This window comes from Heliangelus exortis, chromosome 2 (assembly GCF_036169615.1).
Source record: "Heliangelus exortis chromosome 2, bHelExo1.hap1, whole genome shotgun sequence".
In the NCBI taxonomy this organism is placed as follows: domain Eukaryota; kingdom Metazoa; phylum Chordata; class Aves; order Apodiformes; family Trochilidae; genus Heliangelus; species Heliangelus exortis.
In genome coordinates, this window is record NC_092423.1 from 117,734,640 (window position 1) to 117,755,439 (window position 20,800).

Here is a 20,800-nt window from a genome sequence, read left to right on the forward strand (position 1 = left end):
TACTGATTTCTCCTGGGAAACTAAGTCAGGGGTTCCTGGGAGACTTAGACAAGCTGTGTCCCACTGCAATGATGTAGAACAGGACACTGCATCTCATCTGTCCTGTGATCTTCACAAGGTTACTGTGTGACATGGTAGCAAGACAAGGACTGTCAGAGCTATTTTACACAAAATAGTTGGGCTGTCTTCTCTGGTGGGTCACAGCCACCAGTGGCAGAACTTTATGTTCTTTGAAGCCAAAGTAACTCTGTTACCCACACTTCTTCACAGCTTTTCCAGGTATGGGCAGGTCTGCCTGAGCAGGCAGCTTCTGGAACAAAGTTTCAATGGGAGTATGGTGGGGAGAGAAGGGTGAAAAGGAAAAATATTTCTGATTTGAGGGACAGTGTGTATGTGAAGGAATTTCATGATCTGTGAGCAGGTGACTGAGCTGATGACCCAGGAAGTTGCTCCCACATCTGTAGCACATAAAATAAACCAGCTCTTAGCCTTGGGTGAATCCAGTCAGATATAAAGAGGATGCTTGAATTTTGCTGCATGATTGGCAGAATATTTTATTAAGATGCTGCACATGGGCTTTAAAATACTGATTTCTCACCTTTTTATGACATTCTCCAATGAATGAGAGTGTGTCTCGGATAAATAAAACTCTGTTTGTTTAAGGACAGTAGATTCAAAATTAGTTACCAAATTCCCTTCTTTGCAGACACTTAATTTATACAGCTGCTGAGCCTCAATCTTGAATGAAGAGCATGGGTTCCACAATTAACAATTATACATCAAACATTTTTTCATATGTCCTCTTCTACCCATTATGACTGAACCTTAACACCACCTGTGAGACTGGAAGGAGGGGTCACATCTACTGCACAGTAGAACTTGTGCTCTGCAGAAGTGACCTGGTCTGGGATCCTGTGGGATCATTTTCTGTTCCAATGACCTCTGGCTCTGTGAATCAATGTGACTGATTAGATTGCTTGATGGCAGAAAGGTCAGTGATATATGGAGTCTTCTGGGAGTTAAGGCAGCCCTGCAACATTTTGTAGTCCAGTTCTGACAGTGCATGTGCTTTACTATGGGCTCATGAACAAGCCTTGCCCTAGGCTTCAATAACTAAAAACTTGAAATTAATATAGTGCATACTTTTACCTAGATCTATTTCAAGCGAGTGGCTGGATAACCTACCATTTAACCCAGCCTTTTGCTCTCTGATAGAGTCAAGCCAAGAGCAAGGTACACTGGATATTATTTGAAGCTGGTTTTGAAATACCATGAATTTAATTAAAGGCAACCTCATCAGCCTTATTCTGGCAAGTGCAGTCCACAAGAAAGACAAGCTTTCCCTGAAGTTTCCAACCTTTCTATTCTCAGGGAAGGATCTAAAAAAAATTCTTAACAGTCAGTGTATTAAGGAGAAAGTATTTACCATCATTTCATTCTCTGTTAATAATTCTCACCCACTGTCATGGAAGCATTAATACTCAGCAACTAATACTTTGGGGTGTGACGGTGAGGTATGATGAAGTGTGTTTATGTTTCTGATAGCTTTTGGAAGCCTATGCCTAAGTATTCTCAAGAACCCAAGAGCAAGTTTTATTCATTCTAGAATTTAATACAGTAGTGTAAAAGAAATGAGCTTTTTTTGGTGGCTCTAAAGGTGTTTCTCAAAGTATATGTGGATTAAACATCCAGCAAGGAGTGACACTACGTGGGTGGATGTTGACCAAACAGGTGAGTAATTGTAAAAAATTTACACTTACCACATCAATTGTAAGCATCGTTTCAGTATATTGTGAGAAAACAGTTCCAGAAACTGTGCCACTTAATTTAAATGTGATTTGAATACAGTTAAGTAGATTATACTGAGTTTGGTAACAAAATGCAGGTGTTACGGAAAAAAAAAATCATAGTGAAATTGTACAGACAGCTGACAGTGGAGATTTCACATACTCATGCCTTATCCTGAATTTTATTGTTTCCTGCTCTGGGAAGCCTCAGAAAATGTATTGGAGAGTATTTCAGTAATCCAATCATGAGACAAATGCTCATGGCTAAAAAGTCTGCAGAGCTTTCCATAGTGGAAGTTTGTTCAAAAGTGACATGAGGAAAAGTTTTTACTAAAGTATCAAAACCTGCTGTCTAAAACTGGTAGCAAGTGCTCAGTCTGGGGAAAAAAAGCTAACAAAAAAGTAACAAAAAGCTGCTTTCTGTTCCGTGTTAGTGCCGAGGACCTTAGCACTGTGTGAGTATATAAATAAACCACTGTGATCAACACCTGAGAGCTTATAAATGTCTGAAATGTATGGTGACAATTTGCAGAACTTCTGCACTGCTCCCTCATGCCCACTTACATACTATTTGGATAATCTGGAACCTGTTAGGCAATACCATATACCATTGTTTGCTGGACTCCTCTAGGCTTGCAAAGGGCATTAATTAACACTGCAAGGAAAGCTTCAGTTTATACAGGGGAGTGGCAGAGATGCAACTCTCCTTCTCTTTTTGCAGGGCAAGTGTGGCTGATAAAATGAGTTACAATTGAACCCCCTTAGCCACGTGGTAAAACCATGCCTACCAGTCTTACATCTTGGTAGCTCCCTGTTTTCACCCAGATTTGCAGTATCCTTCTTTCCATGTGTTTTCAGTATTTGTATTACTGTAGTTTTATCACTCAGGGTGTGTTTGCTGCGGGAAACCAGGTCTAGCAGACTGTATGTGTTGGGCTCAGTTCACCTCGACTGTAACACTATGGATTCAAGAACATTTGGTGGCCAAATTCCCCTGAAGCTGTTTGCGGTGAGTGGATGGAAATTCCACTGAGGTCTCTGGACCTCATTCAGAACTGACCTGAATGATTGTTACTCATCAGGTGTAACTGAACATTAAAAGGCTTTTAAGTGCTTCCAAGCTGTTCCTATTTATCGCACAGTTTGGATCCAAAAAGAAGTTCCAATGGAAGCAAATAAACTGTGAAAAGAACAGGAGAGGTCCTGTTTACCTTCTACCCTTCTCACTTCATCCTTCTTCCCTGCTCTTTTCCCCTTTTGTGCTGTTTCCCATCCCTACTTCCTTCACATATCCCTCCCATCACTAATTCCTACTACATCTCAAATCTTTTGAGTCCTATTTCAGTTCTGGTGTTCAGTAGATGTGAGTCACTGCTTTATGGCAGGGTAGAGTTTTGTCCCCATAGCATACCAAATTGCTTCTGCACACACTGGAATGCCAAATCAGCTTGCAGGAGAATTTTGTAACTACTTTTTATTACTCATTTACACTTGGCATGAATATTACACTATTATTAATGTCACTGTTGAGCCTGGACTGGTATATAAATTTGATCCTGTACGAAACTATCTGGTTTAGAGGACTGGCAGTGGATCCAGCACCTATCCCATGTAACTTATGGGCTCAAATTCTAATCAAGTCATTAAACCAAACCAACCAAAACCTCTTTCTGTACTATGCTGTTGCAAAAATGAGCTTGGTCTCTGAGCTCCCAGTATACGTGTGTCAACACCACAGTTGACTCTGACTAGTACACTTGATGGCACTGAAAGCTCCAGAGTCAAGGATTTAAGGAGGCAGTGAGACTGAACTCTTTGTCCTGGCCTCAGGTCACAGCAGGCTGATGAACAAGTGAGTCCTACTTCTGTCTCAACCATAGCTGCCTTCTATTTTCTGGGACCAGCAGCTTGGCACCTTCCACAAGCATGTTGTTTTCATAAAAAACATTTAACTCTAGTCTCATTGCATAATATAGGCATTTTCTCTCTTTTCTTAAGGAAGCTTTAGAGTTAATAGGACTGTGGCCTGAGCAGGGATCACAGGATTTTGACCCCTCTGGGATCTTTGTCCTAGATTTCAGTCTTGGCAGGTGGAGCACTCTGAAACCAGTTGACATTTCAGTGGCTAGTTTGTAAGTCAAATATCTTGTTTTATGTTTTCCTTTTTGGTTTGGATAAGTTTATATGGGTTTCTAAGTATTTGGGAAAGCTGCATGAGCTTCATGATGCCACTGCACCTTCCTTGAGCCAAAAAAGTTGCTTTCCTCATTGAGAAATCTCACTTCAAAAGAAGTTGTGATTTTTTTTATATTACTGTTTCAGGTGGCTTTTATTTCCAAATGTCTGCATCACCCTGATTTGTGGTACTTCTGATTTATTTTTCCTATTTAGAGGGCTCCTTTTTTATTACATGTGTCCACTTTCTTCATGCACAGATACACACACACACAATAATAAAATAAAAAACTGGAAAAAATATGAAGTGACCTCTGGTCTTGCTTCAGTTTGAGGAAAGAAAATAAGAATGTAAAAAGATTCTGGATCCCAGCCATTACAATGAAAAACATCTGGTGAAGCCTTTGCAAGCATAAATTTATCTTACCATGGGCATGATTACTAATTAAAATGCAGGGGTTTTTTTCTAAAAAGTTATTTTGGCTTCATAAATTGAAAAAGGAAAATTGTTGCACTTTGGTGCTGCTGTAAAGCAAAGATGACTGAATTCTGTTCTAGGCAGTACCTGATGGTGGTCCAGAGAGCTGGATGATCACACAATGCTGGCTCCTTTGCTCTCTTTCTCACTGCTAAATTGCATAAAATAGTTTCCTACTGTTGTGTTGCCATGTAAGCAACCAAACAAAGTACTGTGAAGGAGTTGCTGAGCTCCAGATTAGAGGAGTGGTTTCTATGACTGTTAATGTGAAAGAGGGTTTGAGGCAAATCTGTAAAACTACTATTCATATTTCAACAAATCTATCATATCTGAGGAATGCAATGTCTCCAGAGTTGCAAGAACACCAAATTCCTACAGCCAAGGTTAGTTTTGGCAGTCTGGCTATGAATGTGTATTACGCAGTCTTGCTGGGAGACCAATCTGTTTTGGGATCTGTGGCAGAGTCAGGACTTGCCCTTGCCTGAGTCATAACAGCAGAGCTGAAGAGACAGAAGAAGCCAGGCCTGGCAGGACATCAGCCTCTGTCCAGGCTGGGCAGGAAGCCCTCAGGAGAGGTTTGCTGCAGAGGTCTCTGAGCTTTCTCCTCCCAAAGTTTTGGTGAAGGAAAACATATTTTCCCACACCAGATCCCATCACACAGCTTCCTTCAGTGTGGAAGGTTTATGCAGTTTCACGGATGAAACCCCTCCCTGTGATTTATTTACAGGGGCTTCTGCAGCTTTAACAAGGGAAGTGAACTGCGGTGAATGGGTACTCTGTGTGGCTCTGTTCAAACTAAAAATATACGTTCTGCAGAAAATTCCCTCTTCATGCCCTTGTGTTTTGTTTTATTTTGTTTTCTTTTAATCCTCCAAACCCGTATCTAATCTAAAGACAGAAATCGCTTTCCAAGATGCAGTACATTCAAAGGGTGTGTTATGCTGCCTCAAAAGGTTAGCTAACAAACCTGGTCATGCATTTACTTAGCAATGTTTGATAGAAATTGGAAATGATGCCTGTTTTTATTGGAGTGAAGTAACATTTAAACATAGGTAGTACAGGTGATAAACTTGCAACACTAGCAAACTGAAAAACACATGGGACCTGACTGTGTGCCAATTCAAATACAGCTATATTAAATGCACCTGATTTTAAGCTACCTTTTAGTATTCCATTTAGCAGTTTAATGAGAACCAGTTATAGCTTAGTTGGATTTTTTTTACTGTGTTCAGATTTCAGCAAGCTGCCCGGCTGACATGCAGATCCATTTAGGCAGACAGCATCAGAAAAATCCAATGAAGGCCTTTACTGTAAGCAAATATAGGACATCTATCTGACCTTCTAAACTAACATCATTTACACAGTGTGCTGAGAACATCTGAAGCAGAAGCTATCAGTGTTTCCTTGAGACCTTTTAGCACAAAGGCTGTTTCATGAATTAAAGAGCTCAAACTGTTGACTACAAGGACTCGGGCATTACGACCAGAGAATGGTACCTAGCAGTGTCCATTCTTACATTAACATCTGCAGCCATTGAAATAGCCACTTGCTGCTGAAGGCAGGGGAGAGGGCTATTATGGGCACGTTACAGAGTCCTCTTTCAGCTGCTGTTTTGCTGAAGTGCCAGGTGCAAAAGATGTGCTCAAAAAGAAGCTATAGAAGAGGGCAATGGTCACGTCGATTACAAACTGGTAATTGCTCACTCACTATTTCCTTGGTATTCAACCAAGTAGCTGTTTCAGCAATTATTTTCCTGTTCTTGATTTCTATTAATGGTGTGCCCAATATTGGGGACTGTTTCCCTCTTTTATAGCTTTAACTTGCTATTGAAATCCTGGAAGTGTAATGTATAGCATTAGCTTTAGTGTGTATGATTAATGTAATCACAAGCTTAGCTCTGTAATCCAGCCTGTAGTTTACATTAGCTGTTAGATGACCTAAAATTCTCCGCTCTCCCCCATCCCTCTGCAAAGAACTGGCTACGTGTTTTTACTTTTCTTTTTGTTTATTCTTATGATTTTCTAAGTCTGGTGAAAGAGCTGACTGCCTGCCATTTTCCACATTCACAGTAACCTTATAGTTCTGAGTTCTGTTTTCAGATGCACAAGGATGATGAGGGTCACAGAGCACCATACGTCTTTGTTAGCCTAGATACTGCATCTGTGGCTGCTGATTTATATAGGTTAGAATACAACCCTTCAGAAAGATACTCACAAAAGCCTGCAAGCAGTTCTTCCTCTTTTTTTCTTATTTATTGGCAGTTCTTCTTTCTTACAGCAGATGAGATATTATAGGGGGGAAACCCTTTGTGTGAAGTAATCAAATTTTTGCATTTTAAATTACGACCACTCAATTTCTTTAGTTAGAATTTCTTTTCTCAAGTAAGAAATCTTAGCTCACATAGGGATTGCAAGATCAAAGGCAAGTGGACTATATTTTATTTATTTATTTGTGTAAGAATCTGCTTTAAAAATAAAAGTTATAGATAATTAAATTCTGTGGCAGCATATACCAGTTAGTAAAAGAGGGTAAAAGATAGAAAACTTGGAATTTCCCTCTCTCTGAGAAGAAGAAAATGAATTATTTTCATTTAAATGAGGCCAATTATGGAAACAGATCAATATAGCAATAAATATTAGTTAGGATAATATGCCAGACGATGAAAGATTATCATATGAATTAGATCTTTCCTAGAAGGAACAATTATCACAGCACCTCTTGGAATCTTTCCATTGTTATTTCAGTATAGCAAATCTCTTATCAATGAACAAGCCCCTCAATAATAGTGACTGAAAAAACCAAACTGCTGACAGATTCCCTACTGTGGTAAAGAAGCTGGGCAGCAGTGTAACAGATAATGTGCCCACTAAAATGTGGCAGATTGCAGGTGGGGAGCTGGAGATGAAAGTGATCAAATTCTTTTTAACAGATTTCTCTAGAATGTGAGACTCCACCCAGTTACCCACAAAAATGGCAATATTCATGAGAACAAGACAGTTTACTTGATAGCTGCAAGGCTTTTAGTGACAGTAGCTACATGCTACCATGCGAAGCTTTGAGATAAAGATCAGATTTAGAATTAAGATTAAAGATACTATACATTAGTATAGTATCTTAAATTAAGGTACTATACAAAGATACTATAGGTTGAGATACTATACAAATTAAATTCATTTGAATTAAGATATTATACAAATCCCCATCTGTAACTTGAATGAAAAATTATTCCCTGCCATACAGATTAAGCAGAAATAAAAGGCAGGAATTTCTAGGGTTATTGTTTATGTGGTTGGAAATGAGAATGTTGAAATTCAGGAGCACACAGAGTCTATGCTCTGGCCTCCCTCACTGCCAATGTATGTTAATTGTTTTAATTCTAACCTCAGAAACACAAGACTAGCAAATCTGAGGCAAAGTCATTGCCTAATCCTGTGTTTCGGTGTCATTCAGTCACAAACAAAATTTGCTGGGTTAATCATCTGTTATTTTTTATGAACATTATTAAATCTGCTCTGGGAGCATCAGAATAAAGGAGTCTGAAGTAAAAGCAGATCACTTTTCCACTGCAAGCAGTCTCAACCACCTCCTGGTTGTGCAGGCAGTCACCTCCTTGCCTCCCTGGGGTGCTCTGTTCGCTGCTGGGTGTTCCTTGCCTCTTCCCTTTTGAAGTGCTGCTTTCTGATGGCAGCTCAACAAGCCTGGGAGAAACCAGCAGTCCTTCCTCATCCTTTCAATATGGTGACGTGCAGAAATCTCAGTCTGCTCTTCCCTGAGAGGAGGAGAGTGTATCCAGAAAATAAGTACACAATTTTCTTACAGTTTTTGCACCCGAATACAAGGGCAGGGAGCACAATCCTTACCGTGCCGGCAAAGCGGGGCTGCCTGCGCCGAGGAGCTGGGCTGCATGGCAATGCCACAGCCTGGACACTGCTTTGTGTCACTGCCCTAGTTGGGAATGCCAGGTCTCATCCATCCAGCAAAGCCTGCTGAAAGCACAGTCGTTTGCCCTGGCTTTTGGGACTGTCCTACCCAGCTCCTGCCTGCCTGAGAAATGAGCTGTAATCACAGCCCGACAGCATAGGGAACTACTTGTGGTGAGTACTGCATGTGGCAAAGCACGGGAAGGGTTTTAAGCCCCTTGTCACAGACATAGGCAGTGCATAGGATGTTGTTCTGTGTTCTCTGTCTTTCCTGAACTTTTAACCTCATCTTACCTCTAGCCATGCTCAAAATGACCGCCACTGAAAAGGGGGGGTTGGCGGATGCTTTCCATTCCTTTCTCTGTCTAAATATGCAAATATACAAATATGCTCACACTGGCCATAGGCTTTGGTACTGCTTTCTCTCCTGCTGCATGACTCCATCCTCCCAGCCAGTGTGGTGGTCCCCTTCAGTAAAGGGAGATTGTTTCAAGGTAAGGTACTTTACTGTGGGAGAGATGCCAAAAGAAAGCAAGAAAGCACTTAGGCAGTTTTAATGGACAATGGTTTTACTGATGCTCTCAACTTTGAGGTAACTTATGGGGTATTATGAGCTAAATCATCCAGTGGTATGTACTTGCATTTCCAAAAAAGAAAACATTTTCAGGAGTATAACCTCTTAATGTTACTGGAGAAGGCCATTCCCTTTCCAGTTCACTTCTTGCTGATTTGTGGATATTAAAAATGAAAAGCCAAAAATAGTTCTTCACTTTGTCAGTGAGATCCACATCAATGCATATCTGTCAGTGCTACCCACTTAGCCTGTAGTTCCTCTGCATAACTTGACAGAGGGTCAGAGCCATTCTGACAGCTCCACAATGGGACTAAGATGTGGTGACAGGCAGTGCTGAAGAGCCAGAGATGTCAACAGGATCTCCAAATAACCAACAGCCTTGAAAATCAGAAATCTTGAGCTGCAGAAAGACAGTAAGTTTGTCTAATGCAGGAAAGGCAATCCTGTATGAAACAGGTCCTTTAGACAGAATCAGGGGATATGCAGAGATAGTAGGGTATCTAAGCATTTATGCATCCTATTTATGGACTGCCCAGCTATCCAAAGAGTACTGAAGTCACTTTGCAGGTGGCTATCAAACTTCAACTCAGCATATTTTAACAACTAGGAGTTGTTAAGTGGCAAACTTTTTAGACTCCTCTAATAAATCCAATTATAAAACACTTCAACTTATTTTTCTCCTCATAGGTACCAATGGCACTATATGGTGCACTTTAAGTGGAATAATTTAATTTTTTAATTTAGTTTACTACTTTCTTTCCCCAAGTACCTCATAGCTTGCAAAGGAGATAACAAAAATGAAAACAATTATCTTTTTATTATTTTTTATATTATTTTATATTATTTGGCTTGGGATTACATTTGGAATTTATGGATATATGCCTTGTAATCTGGTATCTACACTTTTGCCATCTGCACTTGCGCAGTTAAATATATAATTAGGATTTTAGACGACACAGGCTTAGTTTTCCCTCTACCACAGATTTGGTTAATCACTTAAGTTAATTGTGCTCTAGCTTCCCAAATGGTGTTCAGCAATGATGGGGGTAATTTCAGATTTCCAGAGCTGGAAAATGGGAAGTAATGGTAAATTCATGCCATGCCACGTGATGCCTATGATTCTGTTAGCTGCTGGTGATATGGGCAGCTCACAGCAAAGCAACTACGAGGACTTGGCATGTTGAGAAAAATCAGGAGAGAAGGTTGACATAATTGCTCTCAGATGTGCACTTAAAAATCTATGATGTTTTGTCTGGATACTATTATGACTCCGGGGAGCCACTGTGAAATACCTAATAACTCTAGAGGGAACACTGGAAAACAAAAATGTTGATTCTTGCTGGGTACTCCAGCAGTAGCTTAAGTTAGAGCTCCTTGTTGAAAATGAGATCTTGTCTTAGTTAATGAGCTTTAGTATAAGGCATGTAAAATCTAGTGGTGACATGGTTCCATCACTCTTGCTGTGTCTGATGGAGACCTGAAGGCATGGATTTAAATCCAAAATTTATCACCAAGGGGGAAGGTTGTGCTCTCCCTTTGCAAATGTCCCTTCTTGCTCACTCCCTGCCATGTTCTCCAACTGCTTCATTTATGCCACTGCGTTGGGAACACTTATAGTTTAATGATAACATCTCTTTTATCAAAAAGATGAGTTATTTGTATCTGGGACAAAGCACAAGGAAATTTTAATGCATCCTGCAGACAGGATGTTTACACGGGTGAAGGGTATTTCTGCTTTTAAATTATTGTATGATTTTCTTCTTGCCATGCTGTGGACTAAGACAGCCATTCCTAAATATTTTTGAAGCTACTATACTCTCCTTTTCACCTCCTGACACAAAGATGGTCCTTGGAAGAAGACATGGGGATAAACTTATGAACTGCATACAGAAAAAGTTTAATTGTCCATCCGACGCTGCACAAGTGTGATGCAGATGTTTCGAATCATATTTATGTCTCACAACTGTGTATAGGATAAGCAGTAACTGAAGTGCAAAGTCCCACGTAGAGGGATTGTATTGATAATCTTATGGCCAAGTCACCAAGTCTTAAAAATACATATAAGTATTTCAGTCACTATTAAAAATGCTTTGCTTATGTTCTTACACAACCAGTCATACACAGTGACCATGTGGAGCTTCTGGCCAGGCCCTGTTTTTAGCTATTAGCAAGACTTGTGTACAGAGATAAAATACTTTGTGATTTTAAGAGCTAAATTTCACAGTTTTGGGTAAATCAAGATGAAGATCCTTCTCTACAGATTTAGCAGCTGGAAAATCTGACTAATTTACACCATAATCTCCACAGAAAACTTGCTGGTTCTATTTTCCTGCAGAGATATTTGGAGAGCAGTTAGACTGGTACTAAACCACTGTCAGGTCCTGCCATATACTTGCTGTCCACAATTAAACCCACATATATTTGAGCTAGAATTAATCTCAGAAGAAAAAAAAGCAGCATGCTGCTGGCACCAACTAAATACACATTGCCTGGTGCCTCATTGCTGTGTTAAGTACCATCCCCCTCCCACCAGGGCCTTTAAACTTATTTGGTGTTCTGTAGTTGAACCTCCAGCTGTCATACAGATGTAGCCACCCATGGTTCTGTTTAAAGTCCTGCTTCCACTGTCCCAGTAGCTTTCCTTGGGGTAGTTTGCATTGCAGTGCTATCCTAAGAAAGAAACCCTCAGGATTTGCCTTGATGCTTTTCACATTGCTGGAAAACCTGGGTGACATTTCAGAGTCTCTGGAACATCACAGCCCTAACACCGGTGAGGAGCAGGTGCAGAGGCAGCTTTGAGAAGTCACCTGCTGCTCTCTATAGATGGAAACTGAAAGGGTTTCATTCTCCTGCATTTGCCTCTCTGATTTAGCTGAAGAAAACAGCCTAGAGGCAAAAGGGGAGAGGAAACCAAGTAATTATCCCTGACACCATGGTAGGCAGCTGATTTAGTGGAGAGGAAGAAGACAAATGTATTTAAACGCATAGTGGTAAAACAACATTATGGGACAGTGATATAAATTGCTTCATCAATATGTGAAAAAAAACCCAACTGAGACCCACCTCTAGTGTCAGAGCAAGAGAAGCTTCTCCAACAAGGCTTCAGTGGGGCTAGGGCATTACAGTGGGAACTGCTCCTAGCTACAGGTCTTCATTATTCAATAGCCTCACCCCAGTCAGCTGTCCTCATTCCATTCATGGACCTGTAAAAGAGAAGCTGGTTTATGGAGTTCTCTGGGGTCTTAAATTTTGTACATTAGGGTAAGCATATCTAAGTCCCTCATACAACCTAAGAAACCTATGCCTTGCAAATTGCCTACCTGCCACATCAGAAAAATTCCACTGCAAGAAAGGGTTAAACTGCAGAGCATCTCAGACCTCTAAGGCTCCAGGCCTCATTTGCAAGTGTGCAGAGGTCCAGGGCTCTGTTCAAGCACATGTCCATCAGACAAAGTACCAAAGGAAGGGGAGCCAGCATTTGTAAAAAATATGACTGCCTGATTTGTATAGGGCGTAGGATACATATGATCCTCTCTGAGTTTTAAATTAGTTGGAACATCCAACTTCTTCATTTCTTGAGAAATGTTTTCTGACAAGAGTGTTACTGACCCATCTGCCTGCAGCTCTGAATCGTTTGATGGATGCTGTTATGATGTCTGGAATAGCTAATGACTCTTCTGCAGTGACCTTTTAATGAGGAGCAAGATCCTGAGAAGAATAAAACCATTTCCCCAAACCGAAAACATAACTCACGTTAAAACAAAATTAGAAATACCAAATGAATATAATGACTAATCTGTATGAATGTTCTGCCTAGGATGGATGACCATTTGGTCTAAGCATACTTCATTTAATAGTATGACAGCAAAACCTGCTCTAGTTAGAGGACTCAAAACTTAAAGGGTCCAATATTTCCCTGATATTTTATTTTTTTTTCCCTGTGCCTAGGTCCTTACCAATTAAGGAAGTCCAGCTTTATAGATGAAGCAATACCAAAAAAAGTACCAATAAAATTTTTAAAGCTCTTTAAAACATTTTAATACCGTATTTCATGTGGCATATACAGAGTTATGATGGTTTGTAAGGCATAAAGTTTTTTTATTAGTGCTCTACTGGGAAGACAGCATAACTCAATCATTGCTTTGCAACTGATTTAAAGCACGTCACCACAGCATTTGACTAGCATATTTATCACAAATTTAACTCAGCCAAATATTTGACTCAGCAGCCTATTACACACTTACACAAAGACAGAATTATCTGCAAACTAATTTAGAGAATTAGTGGCCAGTTACAAAATGCAGTCTACACACACCAACCTTCCTCTAGATTATGCTGTATTACTCCTGAAAGCCTCTAGATCTCACAGTGTTATCCCCAAAGAACGTGTGGTACAAAAACTGTAAAATTAAGTAACTTCTGCTTTAAGATCTTTTTATGAAACAAATGTTAAAACTGGTATGAGAGGCATAATATTAATTTTCTCCCTCTGGCTTCACCTCCTTCCTCCCTTCCCCAACATTTATAGTTTCACTTCAAGTAAGTAAGTAAAGCAGAACTAGAACATTCCCTTCCAACTACCTGCTTATTCCCATATTTCATGCCATCAGGCAAACCCAAAGGTTGTGTGAGTTCAGTCAGCCTGTCCACAAAGTGCATGGCAATGCTGCAGCACACAAAGTTCACTCATTTCTCAGGTGATCATTGGTCTTGATTTCCCTTTTACACAGAAGGCTAAATACAGAAGGAATAACAAGGCAAAGAGCAGAGCATCCTAGGTGGCATCTCTATGTGTCCAAAAGAGGAGAGAGGCTCATCTGTTCTTCTGTACATCAGCAAAGCATTGGGAGATGAATCGTGTTTTCAGCTCAAAAAATTTTCTTTGAATTACAAAAGTCTTGCTTAAAACCCACCTCTTGTTTATTGTGAAACAAATACAGATGGCTTTAGTACAGTGTTATGATATGGAATACTGATCCTCTATAAGAAACTTGAGGCTTGATGTGTACAGAAGTAAAAAAAAAAAGAAAAGAAAGAAAGAAAGAAAAAAAAGAGAAAAATTCTTAGCAGGAGTTGATTAAGCCCTAGATATTCAAGTGTTTGTGAAACAAACCTGATTTTAGGATTTTAATTTAGATCTTGAGACTTTTAAGGAGCGAAGATTGTTTCTTCCAGTAAAATGATAAAAATTATTTCAAACTATTTGTACTAATATTAGTCTGTACCAGTTGTATTTATAGAAACCACACTTTTCAAGGCTTCATGTTGCCAAGAAATGAAAATCTGCTTGGTTTACATTAAAACAAACAAATCATGTCCTGTAATTGTTTTCATGGAAATGTGATAAAAGCTTGCTGGTTACATCATTTACCTGAAATCTATAACACCAGATTAAAAGTGCTTTCCAATTTGAAACAAGGATATATGTAACAGGGCAGAGAAATGCGATAGCCATTGGGATTGTAAAACCTGTCCTCCTTTGGCTTGGATTTTTAATTATTTATACAAAATAGAATATCCCCAACAAGAGACTAAAAATTTGGCAACACAGAATAAGAATATATTATTTCTTTACATCCTTTTGAAAATCTATCTACAATTGGCTGAAGCATATGTATCTGAAAATTGCAGAGTTGCAAAAAATTCTGGTGCACTGAATATGCTCCTTCCTCACACAGCTCTGATATGTCAGCTGGGTAGATCATGCACCTTCCCAGAGCTGCAAAAGAGGTCTCTCCTGATATTATTTATTATTTACTATACTGGAAAGAAGACTACACATTACTTGAAGATATTATTTGCCATAGAGAGAGAGAAAAAAACAATCTAATACAGAAAGCTGCAGATTTTGAAAGAGGTAGGAATAAGAATGCAAAACAGGCATGTAGATGAGTGAGGTTTATAAGTGTCAAGGACTCAAGCACAACTTAGCAGTAGAAGAAAGATTTAAAAAAAAAACAGAAGAGCTATGAACATTCAGTTTCTGACTAGGAAATAAATAACCACTAATGTATATTTCTCCGTCTCTTAGTAGCTGATCTACAAAGGGCATGATATCCTGCTCCATTTCATTCAAGGAGATGGGGACCCAAATCTGCTATACAATTCTGCTGGTGAACATCAACACATCGTCAGTTTTTCAGTTTTCCTTTTTTCAAAAAATGGGCAAAACAATTGAAACCACATAAGACCTCAGGCCAATTGCGCCAGCCAGAGGGAGGGTACCCTGAGAAACTTCAGGATTCTCTTGTATATCCCCTACTATAGTCTTAAACTTCTATGTGATCCATGCCTTATTAAATGACACCTAAATTTGAGAACTTCTAAGTGCTTTGAATACTTGATCATTGAATCTAAATGTTCTTTTAACTTTTTTTAACTTCCTTTTAAAAAAAACATCAAAGTGGAAAACATATTTCAAAGAGCCAGTCCTTTATCAGCAGTTCAGTTCTGCTGTGCATACGCAAGAAAAATCCTCATTGAAGTCAGTATCTAAGTTCAGAGAGTTCCTTTTCACTGGACTGCTTTGAATAAGTAGGGAATTGCTGTCCCAGAAAGTATATGGCTCAAATTAAATTGCTACAGCAGTCAGGCTCAGGGGCTGCAGCACAGAGACTGGTGGGATTTATAACTGAGTGGGTCCATCAAAGCCATATGGGCTGGGAAGCATAAGAAAAGCAGGGTAGTTCTGGAAGAAGGTTGTGGGCAAGGAAGGAAACTTGGGTACCATTGTGATGATTTAGAAGCAGTGCAAAATTAACCCTGGACTTCAGCTTCCAAGAAGCTTCACATTGTGCAGAAGTAATGATACACAGTACATACTCTGTGTTGGACTGAAGCTGTGTGGAAATGCTCACTAAAAGGTTACTCCAAGTCCATCAAGGCAAGTACCTCCATTTGCTTAGCAGAGAACAATACAGGACCTGACCTCCAGCCAGATGTGGCCTTGAAGACTGACAGGTTATCATCTCTTTAGCTAAAGGTACCAAGAGGTGCCTACAGACGGGACATGTGTATTGTGCACTCTTCAGCTGTGAAGATCACAAATCTCTTGCAGATAAATTGGATATAGCTAGAATTTGTAATGCCTTCAGATAGGAGCATCCAGCTGCGAACTGCTGAGATGCTGCCTGTAGTTACCTGCTCTCTATGTCTGCTGGAATCAGCCTCTTCCCACATTTGCTACTTGGATCTAGGGTTGTTGGAATTAGTCCTAATCCATCATATTATGACAAGCACATGGCAAGACTGATTTAACATATTAACCCAAGACCACGATGAAAGTGAACTTTCTGTCCTACATGGGACTCTCAGCTGGACAGATGAGGCAAGAACCTTCTCTAGTTTCTCCCTGGGGGTGCTGCCCAGGGCAGGTGCCTATGCTGCCAGTTCTCTGCCTTGTCCCTGGAAATTCCCAGGTGGAGGAGATAATTTCACCTCTCCTTTAGGGCAGTAACTTCTAGACAGATTCTCCTGCAGGTCTTTGCTTTAACTCTGGATTTCAAGGGTGTTTCACTCAACAAATGATATCTAAAACCATAATCTGAAAGTCCAGATATTCACCTCCATGGTAAGAAATGGCTTTTTGCCCTGTTACACCACAGAGGGCAATATATAAGGAGAACCTGGTAAATTAAGAGATAAATAAACTCAATGATATGTACAATCACCGAAACATGATTTTTATTTACCTTGTATTTCTTCTGTAAATTTTGAAATTTTTCTGAAAATAAATTTGCATGTGATCTTTTATATTTACTAGACTGTGACACTAATGCAAACATCCCTGTTATTTTCCACATCTCAGGTATAATATGTCTTTATATATGAAAACTTGTGGTTATTTTATTCGTCTTCACAAATTACTCTATTTGGAAGCACTGCTTTCATAAAGGCCACATCTCAGTTCAGGTTCTTCTTTAATGCTCAAATTAAAGGTCTGCTTAGGGAAGATAGTAAACACTTGCAGTCAGCTGGAATAATAACCAGGATCTTAACTGTAAATCACCTTCGAAGCTGTCAACGTATTGTCCTTTACAGCAGAAAATCTGAGGAAGCTTTTCCACAGTAGCAAAAATATCAGCTATGAATTACTTCAGCAGGTACTTCAAGTGTCACATCATTATTTTGTGATATGTTTGTCTTTTTGGCTAATGTTTCTGTTTGTTTGCTTATTTGAACTGCTGAAGACAATGCTGTTTTTTTTTTTTTTAATCTAATGACAGACTGAGGTTTGTGCTGAGAACTACTCTGCTTTTTCCCTCTGAGAAAACATAGAACTCCTATCCCACTTCATGCACAGTTTCCTGAGCTGAGCATGTGTTTTCAGGCATGGAAATGGCTATCCTTGCCTTATTAAGACATTGACATGAACACCACTGAAGGAGGATGGAAAAGCTTAAACTGAATTAAGGCTTGGGGCTGAAGTTCTTGTCTCATTTACTTGCTGTTGGTCTGTGTGGTACAAGGGAAATTTAATGAATACAGCAAGTCACACAGACTGTATAAGAATCTAGGTATTGACACAGATAAATATTTATATACTTTTAGGTTGAACTTACTGTAGAATTGGAGGTTAAAGATTAACATTATTCATTGGTGGTAAAAGTTGTCTACTTCCACATAAAAAAATATATATTATCTTGCTTGCAAATTTAAAGAATGGACTTCTCTGGGTAGATCCCAAGTCACTTGTCTGCCCTGTTCTGTCTCCAACCCTTACTGCTCACACTGCCATAAAACTTCTATATGAAAACTCTTCTTCTTCACATTGGAGTGACCTCTGATTATTTTTTTTTAATTGAAAAAAAAAAAATAAAAATCCCAAGGCCTTTCTAGACTTATACAATTCAAATTGAAGTGGCAGTCCTGTGTTTCACATCCTTCCCAGCCTATTCTGATCTGAATGCAGTGAAATGCACTGAATAAAGCAAAATCCAAGACTAGCTAAAGCAAATCCCCTAGAAAAGGGACACTGATGTGGAGTACTGCTTCAGCTCAGAAAACACGTATGTAGCACCTTGCTCTTTCACCCCCAGCTTCAAGGTCCAACTTTGTTCCCCACTGGTCCGTTCTCCCCAGAAACTGAGGCACTTTCTTCCTGGTGGACTCCTGATGAAAAATTGGCCAGTCCCCCCTCAGTCTCCTGTCATAATGAACAAAGCAGACAGAGTTCCTTAAGCCACTTGTTCAACTTTTTCAAAAACAGTCAGTTTCCAGACATTTACCTGCATTTTACTATAATTAGTATTAAACTAAGTGAGTGTGGGTGTTTTATGCTCTGGTTGCTCAACTTGAGAAACCAGAAGGGGCCTGGAGCTTATGGAGACACATGCTTCTCCTTTCGAAAGGTCTAAAACTTATTTACATACAGCATCACAGAATCTCAGTTACCTCTGGTACTGACAACATCAATAAAAAAGTCACATAAACAATGACAGATGGGGGAAGACGCCAAAGTTTTTGCTATTTTTATATATATGAGGGCAAATAATAGCTCCTATGAAAAGATCCCATGGTACTTTTCATATTCACTGAGACAAACCTTATTTTTTTAAGCCTCCATCTGAATGACCCAAACACAGCAATCATGGATGCGTGTAATTTTTTTCCCCTCCTCCTGCTTGATCTCAAATTTAAATCATAATGCTGAACTTGTGACGTCACTCTCAATCATTTCCACGTGGCTTCCCTTGTAGGATCAAAAAGAAGGTGAAGCTCTCTGGTGTCAGCAGAAAGCTGATTTGGAGGATGGCAAGATAATTTAGTGAAATTTCTCGTAATGACAAGACGACTTCAAAGAAGCCTGCAGGTAAAGTACTGTTCTTTCTTTTTCAGTAAATTTATGTTCTGCTTCAAATCTGCCATGTTGCTAGATGTTCAGTTTTTAAGAGGGCTGTGCTGGTAAGGAGATCCCAAGTCTTCTTAAGCTCCGGTTCCTTTAGAAAAACCTTTCCTGAAGTGAAAATCCACAGGTGAATCCTAGAAAATAAACCTCAGTGACAAACAGTGTAAGATAACAGCAGGTTGAGTTACCCAGCTTCATACTTCCATTTTCTCTGGTACGTTAGTTTTCTAAAGGTGGCATTTTGGCTCCGACCGAATGGAAGGGCAAAGGTTACTGAATGTGAGGCTGTGGCTGCTGGAAAAGAGAACCACTACAATGGTGGGGAAAGACAGGCCACCAGCACTAAGCACGGAGAGATGTGGGAAACTGGCAAGGAGGAAGAGGATGACATTTTCTGAGAAACCAGGAAATGAGCTCTGCACTCAAGCATTTCTATTTATGGTATAAGAATTGCAAATATCACAGGAGATATTTGATACCGAGGTGAGGAAATATGTGTCAGGCCTTTTAGTTTTAAGCCTTTGTCTTTGCATGGGCTGCTTTTGTTCAAGGAAACAACAATGGGAAAGAAGGGATTTGAAGGGGGGAAAAAAAAAAAAAAAAGGCTTCTGCTACAGCATTTCCCAAACTATTTTTCCCGTGCCCCTCTCCCAAGTGAACTCTACCGTTCGTGACCCTTTGCTCCCCCTTCCCTCCCCAACTCATCCAGCATCCAGCACTCAGGATTATAACCACTCATCTCAGCTTGCAGCCCTGCCAGTACCTCTCATACCACCCCCCCCCCACCTCCCAACTTTCCCAGAGGGTGAGTCTTAGTTTGGGAACTGCTGTTTCCACTGGGTTTGAGTTCCTGGCAACCTATCTGTAAAATATTTTGACCAAAAGGGAGCTGTTCCCCAGAGACTGTGATGCTAATTCTGCTGTGTGGCATTGCTGTGATTTCAGGATAAATCTGGCCACACACCAACGTTGTCCTGCTGGGCTTGTCCCTGAATGTATAAAATGAGAAAACTTCTACAACACTGTTTTTTAGGTGTAGCACCTCAGTTGTCTGTCCCTGAGGTTAGCTTCACTGCTTAGCAAAATGTCTCTCTGTTCATTTCTATCATGCTGAGGCCCAAAACTTTTCTCTTTCTTCTGCCATTAGCTTTTATTGATTCAGATACTTTTCCTTCAGGTTTTATTAATTCTATGTTTCAATGAAAAAAATCAAGCATGACTGGAGTACGCAGGGTGAGGAGGGAGGAAAAAAATTGTTTTCACTGCTTCTTCTGGAAATGTGCAGACATAAACAATGTAATTCTGCCACTCCAGGGTCTTCTCAGAGCTAGTTCTCATCCCTGCTTTTGCATGGGTGGCTCATCACAGCCACTAACTCCTTGCCTGAGTAGCTGAACGTGTCCTGCAAGCCCTTTCCTCATCCTTTACAAGGTGGGAGCAACGGAGATGCTTGGCACTATGTCTTTATCTATCCAAATATAGATTTTAAAAGCTCATTATAGTTGTTTGACTTTGAAACATCTTGGCCCCAGAATACCAGGTGTTTAAAATAAATAGAAGATTTCATGGAAATTCTGCTCTTTTGTTCAAAGGATACTCAATCATCTCCTTTCTAAACTAGTGTATCCTTCTCCTGGTGTCTGTTTATTATTTCAAGGCTAAAGCCTGTGAATGTAAAATGAGGAAAACAATAGTGAGAGATGCTTTGGGGAGAGTATGGAAGTGAAATGACTACAAGTTGTGAGCTCAGTAGTATAACTCTGGATATAAAGCACTTACCTGGCCCATACACATTGACCCTGAGTGGGGGACACCAGTATGAAAGACACCTCACACTATCCTGTGTTCAAGACCCATTTAGCTTCCCTGCCATGCACTCAAGTTAGGAGAAATTGCTAGGTGTCATCATGGCCCTTGTCATCTAGGGTATTTCACGTTTCCCCTCTGTGACAGCAAATGAATTAGGATTATATAGGTAGATTTTTTTTTAATTTCTTTTTTTTTTTTTTTTGTCTGAAA

The 20,800-nt window shown here is 39.8% G+C and overlaps 1 protein-coding gene across 1 annotated transcript in view; it reads left to right on the forward strand.

Annotated features, from left to right (window-relative positions):
* The first annotated feature begins 18,659 nt into the window (after positions 1 to 18,659).
* SULF1 (sulfatase 1) overlaps positions 18,660 to 20,800 on the forward strand; it is a 138,318-nt gene continuing 136,177 nt past the window's right edge. The window contains exon 1 of the mRNA XM_071737742.1: positions 18,660 to 18,745. The gene's annotated coding sequence lies outside the window, so the exon portion shown is untranslated. The remainder of the gene's footprint in view (positions 18,746 to 20,800) is intronic.